Raw genomic sequence first — 6,695 nt, 5'->3', positions numbered from 1 at the left:
GTCGACCCCACGGTCAAGACAATCGCCATCGAAGTAGGGAGAGCCGTGATTCAAGTGTTTTTAAAATTCGTTTAGTGTACTATGCCAACTTCATCTCAGTTGGTTTCTCTTGTGGTAAGTACTTTACAATTCAACATTATCACAATCTGCCTAGAAATATTCAGCACATTGTAGTGATCATGTTTTTACGATAACTTGAAGTTCAGTGCAGTGAGCAATATCTGACGGCATATTGTGTCGGACAATTTGTGATCACGTTTGGACGGCCGTGTGGACGATCTTCTACTTCTTATTTGCCTGATTGGGCATGCGGAAGAGAGCTATGACAAAGGCATGGTACACCCTCAGTACCTCTCAAAGGGTTGCGTGTTGGGAGGCCCTGTAACTAGCCTCTGTTGTTATAGCACCGGTTATAGGCAATAGGAGCGGATCAGGTTGGTCCTGGTTTGGGGAGGTTGAGAGGGGTGTAGTGGTGGGGGGGGGGGGGGGAGGGGGGCTGCTCTGTCAAAAACATTACGGGGATGCAACTTGTACCTTTTGGGGAAAAATTGTTGATCATTCTTGCTTAGCCTGAGTTATTGTGGTAATGTTTAGGATTTTGGTCAGTGTGAACTGTGAACTAATGTTTTAGAATTGTGATCACCTAGTGGTGAAGTTGTGAAAATGGGGCGCTTTCCATTCGACCAAAAAGTCCGAGATTTCCACTCCGAAATTGAATGGAACGGTAAAAATTCCGGGAAAAGTTTTCGAAAATTTAGTAATACATTTTGAGTGCACCCTCTTTGATGGAATTTCCGGAATTATCAAAAATTTTGATAATTGAGATGTCGGGTTTAGTCTCCCTACTGAGCGTGAGCTCACGTGGACACTTGAAAAAGCAATGATGGTGGGCGGAGTAGCGTTTGCCACACTCCAAAGGAACAGCAGTATTTGTTTTTCTGGCAAAATTGCGGGCCGCCCAGATGAATTGCCAGTTGGAATCCACCCAGTGTGCATTATTTCTTGTGTCAACAACTGACACGTTTCCCTAGTCATCCAGAAATGGTTTTTGAACTCCCCTGACAAGTACGCTGGAATAGTTACTTCAAAGTACCCATTTACACGAGTTAATTCCCTCCGCATAAAGCAGGCAACTGCAGCGAGAAGCATTACGTCCCTGTTGCTATCGAGAATGGTACAACTTATTGTTTCACACTCATCCTGCTCTAAAGCCACGAAAATGTTCAAAAAGTCCGCCATTTTCAAACACAACAAAGTTTCACCCAGCATGCCCTGTGTTACAGAGCATGTGACCTCGAATTCTGGGAAGTGGTCGGACGCGTTCCATTCGACCAGCGAAAATTCAAAAAATTTGAACCGGTGATTTTTGTTGAATGGAAAGCGCCCATGGTTTTGAGCCATCTCTCTTTTCTGTTTGCCATCTTCAGCTTTGTAGGGGAGTATAGGGGCATACCCATCTATAAACGTTCTGGTACCTTTTTGAGTTTTGTTTGGTAAGCATCCCTGTCATTTCAATAGATGCAAGCTTGTATGATCAAGTTCTCATAAATGACTGTCCTGTGCTTGTGCCTGGCATTTATTTAACTTTTTAATTTTTTTTTTTAATTTTTCACTGTTTCACAAATGAACCAGCTCTTGGTAACCATGAGCAGGCTCCACAACATCAACTATTTTGATAAACTTCTCTTCTGTTTGTTCTACCCAACAACAAGTGACTCTTTGTAAGAAAGAGGGAAATAGAAACTTAATCATTTGCTGGGATGTCTCCTCGTATTTGCAAGCATCTTTGATGGTTAAGATTCAAGATGTATAAGTTTGGCATTTATGGTAAGTGGTACAGGCATTCCTTACATGTAGTTATTATTTGAACATTGTTTTCTTTTTTTTACACAGACTGGCCTTGCAGTGGGCAATGTATTTGGTGTGTATTTAGCTCAGACATATGAGGTAAGCTACCCTTGGTGGGATGCTGTCCAACTTTTATGTTGCAGCTTACAGGAGTAATATTATATAGGACGGGAATTTGAAGAGTGCATCGAGAAAAGAGAGACATTAGGAGAGAAAGAAGCGAGGGCCCACTCTACATGCATTTTCTGTTCTCATGTACCTTCCCCTTCTTTATCAGTACCTCTCCAATACTGTTATACTGTATATGCAAAGATTATCCCCATCATTGTTGCCAGGTTTCCCGGGAGCATTTTGTCAGTTTCCATTCACACAACTGGGGGGAGAGAGACAATGAACATAGTGTCTTTCCCAGGAACAAGGATATTCAATCAGGGCTGTCAATAACGGCCAAACCTGTAACACCTGCTGTGGCTGAGTTTGTTTGATGGGTCCTTGATGTTTATGGGTGAACCTGCATACAGTTGGTACAATTCACTCACAAGTTTGTTACAGGTGTGAAGACTTACATGTAAAACTTAATGGCAGCCCTGCTCCCTGCTCCCTGCTCCCTGGCTTGGGAGCAGTCCAGAGTCTTCCCAACTCAGAGTCCAAGATACTGTCAATATGCCCACCATACTCCCCACCTAATTATTAGCAGTGAGATAGCTGTGTTTGGGCCAGTAACTCATGATCAGAGTTGAATCTGTACATGTAGGTCACCTTGTGATCACTCTTGCCAAATCATCCTCATACAGCTGTACACTGGATAAGAACAGCCTCAGACCCTTGTCGAACAACATACATGTACCTCCTTTATAATAGATGCGATTTAACACCATTCAACTCAACAGACTGCTGTTGGTTGGATCAAGCAACTATTAAGCCAGACCAATAACTTGTTTTGACCACATTGTTTGTAAAATGTAAAATACACTGTGTAAAATGTCATGACTAAACTGAATCAAAAGCCTTTACTTTATTCAATGACTTCTTCAAATCATTTTGGATTTTTTGGCCAGACAGTGAAAGCCATGATTCCTTCAAACAAGATTTTTCCACTTTAGCCACTGATTATCTTATTGGTAGTTAATGTAGTTAATTTACTTTTAATCTTTTAATTAATATATATTATTAGATAATCAGTAGACAATTGAACACAGCTTTTTTTATCTCTCATTACTACAGTTACCAAACTTACATAGCCTTGTGGAAGACCTCTTCTCCAGAGCAAAGCAATATGAAAAATCAACTAGAAAGTCTGATGATGAGAAAGAACAGTAACAGCAAGAAGATGCTGTGAGCTCGGAACAGCAAAGACGCGGAAAACAGAAATCATTACCAGAGCATTTGCCCAGGGGGGGTCTCCCATATAAAAGGGACGGGGATGCTCATCAGAAATTTTGAAAAGAGAGTTACCAAAGAGTTACCAAAATCCTGTTTTGTGGGCGTGGCTTGAAATGTTTTTCACCGCTAAGAGGTACCAGTTCTAAAACAACACATTTTATTTGTCTCCTGTGGTATATTCTTTTGGCTCAATACCCTAAAAGGTTCCATAAAAGCTCCTGCTGCGGACCTTTTGTGGCAGAACAGCCTAAGAGGGACCAAAAACACGTTTTTAACCCCTAAAGGGTACAACGAACACCCCTGTCCTTTTTATATGAAAGTTTCCCTCCCCCGGGACTATTTGTTCAGTGTGAAGTGAACAAAAACGGCGTGACCATGTTTTCAAGAAGTGCTGGGATCACTGATTTTTCTGGACGACTGGATACGAAAATCTCACTGATTTCAAGCTAGACCTGAGTAACGTTTTCTTTTGGAGGAAACTGAGCTCTGTTATAACGTAAGCTTATGAATGCGTTTCATTCACTAGAGGACACGTTATCAATACAAAGTATTGTTCACTGAATTTACTGGATTACATTACAACTGAGGTTGTACGTCGTTGTTGCTGTTGTTTTTTTCGATCTTTTCCACACAAATAAAGACAAATTTTAACATTTGATACAGACTATGTCACAACTCCATCGCAGGGTTACCCCCAGCATTAAGTTCACCGGTACCCATTTATACGTCTGGGTGGAGAGAGGCACTGTGAGACTAAAGAGTGTCTTGCCCAAGATCACAACACAATGTCCCTGGCCAGGGCTCGAACTAGCCGCCCACGCAGACGCACTTTGGGCTTGTCACGCGTTCCTTTTGTGACGAAGTGGCTCATTTCTATCATCAATAAGAGTACAGACGGATAAAATTTTAATTTATGTAAGCTTTCAAGTTCAACTTTCAGCTGTCAAACTGTCAACTTTTTAACCAGTGAGATTTTATGGACTTTTTTAAGTAGCCAATCAAAAAGCGAGAAAAGCTATTGACAATGCTTGCGTCATTTTGAATAAAATTGTCAAAGTTTATTGCGGAACCACTCACCTGCGGCTCGTGGTTCCACAGCCACTTTGAAAATGTTATGACGCAATTCATCATCAATAAGAGGCTAGGACAGACGCATAAAAAACTGACGTCAATTTGATACATTGAACTTATAGAAGACAAAACAAAATGGAGGCTATTCAGTATCGATCCTATCAGACTCACGAGTATAAGACTCTTGAATAATGATATTGCCCCGAGGCCTGTTTTCACCGATAGGCAACAGGTAACCTTTGGTGTCTATGAACAGCAGTCAGTACCGTCAGTAGAGTTCAAACTGAATTATAGTTATGTATAGAGCGGTTTTAAATTGAGTGTCGTAAAACCAGAGCCATAGTAGGCACTCTATCCAAGCGCAAAGGACACGGACGATACAGTGAACCAATTAAAACTAGAAGTAATTAAATGTAGCTGACGCAAAGCGCGGGGAAATTTTGTTGGAATGAATCGCGAGAGAGGTTATTGGTTTTCTTTTAGTTCTGATTGGGTGAAAAAGTAGCCCGAAGTTTTTAAGCCAATCGTGTAGCGTTGTAATGCTTTTCGTTGTAATGCTTTTCGGTGTAATTACTCTTCGACAATCAAGTGGAAAGCCGCTCTATAATTAGCTGTTCTTCCTTGTAATCATTGAAACAATTTACAATTTTTTTTCTTGTGTTATTCCCTTTCAGTAATGTGTTTTCTCTTTCTCGCTGAAAGTCTCGTACAAAATATAATCGGAAATCCTTGTTCAGATGTAATTCTTTCAAGACTCGGTATAATGTGAGAGATTCATCTTAGCTTTTCAATTGCAGAGAAACAATCCTTCATGTAATTACAATCGAGGAAAGAATTTCAATTTTCGGGTAAAACTTTACTTTAGCATACCAAAGAATTCCAATTGTTCTCGCTCGGAATCCGAAATAGCATGATTGTTCGAAGGTGTGACATTAGCCCTACATCATGAAGGGACGCCTTGTTTCGTAGCAACGCCGCTGTTGAATACTACTGGCTCAGTCGGCTCTCGCAGACGGGTTGCAGACAGAAAAATATTCTTGTTGACGTGAAAGTTATCATTAGCGCCTTCGTCAGGCGACTTTAAATCTAGCTCGGTTAACTCTCGGAGGTGTGGTTCTGATCGGAAGAGATAGCTGTTGCCTCGATTGTAGTCATCGGGATCTTCGTTTGATGATTTTAGGTCACTGTGACAGTTCTCCTGCGGAATTAAACGACGAAACAAAATTTGAATTCATGTTTAAATTACAAGAAATCTGTTAACGGCATAGAGGTTCGAGACTTCTAGATCTTTTCGCTCTCGAGACATTTTACGTTTTTTTTTTTGTAAAGAAACATTGTTTTCTTAATAATTATAAGTGGTACAGAAAATTGTAATGAGAAAGAAGATTTAGAACGTGAGTATTGGAGTGAAGAGCAAGTAAGAAAGTGTTACGGGCATGGAACCCTAATTCCTCTTTAGCCCACTGGTTTGTAAAGCCCCGGCCACAAAAATTGATTTATATCATCCTCTTTTCAAGTAACCTTCAAATGATATATTATATAAGGAAACTTGATAAATGTAAGCTAAAACTCCGGCTCAGTTATAAATAATAATATGAAAGAAAAATCCAGGCCCACCTTTCTATTTGTGTCATTCGGAGCTGAACGGGGCCTTACAAGTGTTGATTTTCTTGGAGGTAAGACCAATAGTTCTTCCTCTGATGGGCATTCGGGCTCCGGCCGCACTCTCACTTCACGCAACCTGCCTCTCCTGAGAGAAAACGTGATTTAGCGTCTAGATGATAAATTCAGTACAAGTTGAGAATGCAGAGAAAGGATATTTTCAGTAGCTATACCTGACGAAGCCTCAATCCAGTTGTTCATGATCAAAAGGCGATGAACGCCAATCCAGAATTAAAAGTTTAAAAAGAGTTTTACTTCTATCGTTCGTAGGGTTTGTTTTCAAGTTAGTTTCACGACATACGTCGCTAGAAACTTTGAGCTACTTTGATAAAGAGGAAGAAGACTGGATAAAATCATGAGCGATATTTTATGACACTGTATTGTAAGTTAGAGTTTTATTCATCCTGGATAAGCTTTATCCGCATTCCATTACTTTGGTTAGTCATGTTCATTGCTGTGCGCGCATTTGCGCGTAGCGGATAGAAATTAAGAAATCAAACATGCGCAGATTTATATCAGTATTACCTGTAAAATGCAAAACCCACAATAACAGCTGCTGTCAGGCACAGGGCTACTAACAAGTAGGGGAGAAAGCCAGAGTAGTCTTGATTCTGAAGGATAGTTGGTATGTCTGTGACCGTCACTCGAACACTGAGGGAGAAAGATGAAGATTTCATAGGGGGTAGGGTAGGACGGTCCCAAACGACCTCTCTCACAGTCAGGATCTGTAC

At 40.7% G+C, this 6,695-nt stretch overlaps 1 long non-coding RNA gene across 1 annotated transcript; it reads left to right on the top strand.

The window, feature by feature from the left end:
- The first annotated feature begins 29 nt into the window (after window positions 1–29).
- On the top strand, window positions 30–4,672 carry LOC145465301 (uncharacterized). Its single transcript, XR_014041561.1, has 3 exons — window positions 30–114; window positions 1,894–1,947; window positions 3,073–4,672. It is a non-coding gene; the product is annotated as an uncharacterized LOC145465301 (long non-coding RNA).
- Window positions 4,673–6,695: the final 2,023 nt, after the last annotated feature.

This window comes from Orbicella franksi, chromosome 13 (genome assembly GCF_964199315.1).
Source record: "Orbicella franksi chromosome 13, jaOrbFran1.1, whole genome shotgun sequence".
Lineage (NCBI taxonomy): Eukaryota > Metazoa > Cnidaria > Anthozoa > Scleractinia > Merulinidae > Orbicella > Orbicella franksi.
The sequence above is the reverse complement of the archived record's forward strand: the minus strand, read 5'-3'. Positions and strand labels throughout refer to the sequence as shown.